We start from the raw sequence: 1,817 nt of genomic DNA on the forward strand, positions 1-1,817 counted from the left end.
GTTCCTGATGTATAATTATATAATTCTTCATTATTTCTGGTAGCTGTTTTAGTAAGATCTTCTAAATTTATTTCTCCCGCATAAGCTTTTAAACATGCTCCCTAATATTCGTCTGACACATCTGTTTCAATTATTATTATATCTTTATTTGATGAAAAATATAATTCAAAGAGATTACTAATTATTTTAGTTTTAATTGTATCTATGTAATTAGTATCTTCTTTTGACCATTTCTATTTATAGTCTTGTTTAAGTTTTGTCTGTAGAGTTTTTCTTATCTCTACTAGTTTCTTAATGTAATTTCCTGAATATGTTAGTAATACTAGAAATCTTCTTAATTGATCTTTATCCTTAATTTCACTTGGGAAATCATGGATTTTCTTAAGTATATGTTGTTGTAAACAATATTTTCCGTCTTCAATTTGTAATCCTAGATAATTTATTTTGGTTTTAAATAATTGTGCTTTCTTTTCAGACATTATAATTACATTTTTATGACAGATATCTAGTACTGTCATGAGGTCTTTATAATGTTGATCTAATTTGAATAAATTAATATATCATTTATATAGACACAACAAAAATCTACATATGGTTTAAATGATTCATCCATATATCTTTGGAAAATACCTGGTGCTTGTTTAAATCCGAAAGATAATATCGTCCATTGATATTGTTCCTTTGGAAAACTGAATGCTGTAAGTAATTGTGTTTGTGAATCTAGTTGAATTTTTCAGAATTCTGATTTACAGTCTAGGCTGCAGAAATATTTCATTCCTCTTATGTAAGATAGTAAATCATTCTTATTCGGGATGTAATATTCATCCATAATTGTTGCATTATTCATTTTTCGATAATCAATTACCATTCTTTTTTTGTCAGTATCTTTCTTATTTTCCAAAAAAGGGGTTGACCCCGAAGGGGACCCATTTCCACATGAGTCAGAGGCCCATTGGCTTATGCGGGGGGTTAAATCGAGGGATGTGTAAGAGCGGCAGGGACCTGAGGAAGGGAGCAACATGGTCAACCCCTAGAGCATACCCCATAATATTTTAGCAGGGAATATGGTCCACACGAGGATCAAACCTGCAACGCTGGGAAATTTCTTCCCACGTCACCTCGGGCCTTACCAACTCGTCTATGCCCCTGTGGGCCTTGTTAGTATCTTTTTTACTGACATAAAAGGCTGGTGAAGAGTGTGGACTCTTACTTGGAACGATTATCTTGAGCTTTAGTAATTTTTGAACCTCTTTTTCGAATATTTTTACATCATCCATGTTGCATCTTCTTGGTGCTTCACGGATTGTGGTATTAGGGTCTTTAAGTTTTATTGAGACAATGAATTGTTTTCTTTTCTTAATTTTGTCCTGAGAATTTTCAGAACAAATATCATAAAATTTCTTCATGATTTCCTTTTCAGGGTTAATCGTTAAAATATTCTCTATTTTTAATTCTATCGGATTTGTATTTCATTTATGAATTAATTTTTTTTTAAATCATTCATTCTCTACACGAAATTTTGTTCGTATTTTGGGAATGTGAATCATTGATGATCCTTTGTTTAAAGTAATGTGATCTTCAAATTGCGTAAATTGAAGATATTTTCTTAGAAATTTATTCCCTATTATAATATTCATTCTAGATTCTATTTGGTATATAATTGGCATTATAAATTTTGTTTGTTCGATTTCTATTTTTAATTTTTCTACTACTGTATCTAGCATAATAATTGATTCATCGCCTATTCGAACTTTTAATATTTTATCGTATTTCTTTTAATAATGATTTGGGAGTATGTGTTTGATTTTCAGACACAT

The sequence above is a fragment of the Henckelia pumila genome, chromosome 1, assembly GCF_033568475.1.
Source record: "Henckelia pumila isolate YLH828 chromosome 1, ASM3356847v2, whole genome shotgun sequence".
Classification (NCBI taxonomy): domain Eukaryota; kingdom Viridiplantae; phylum Streptophyta; class Magnoliopsida; order Lamiales; family Gesneriaceae; genus Henckelia; species Henckelia pumila.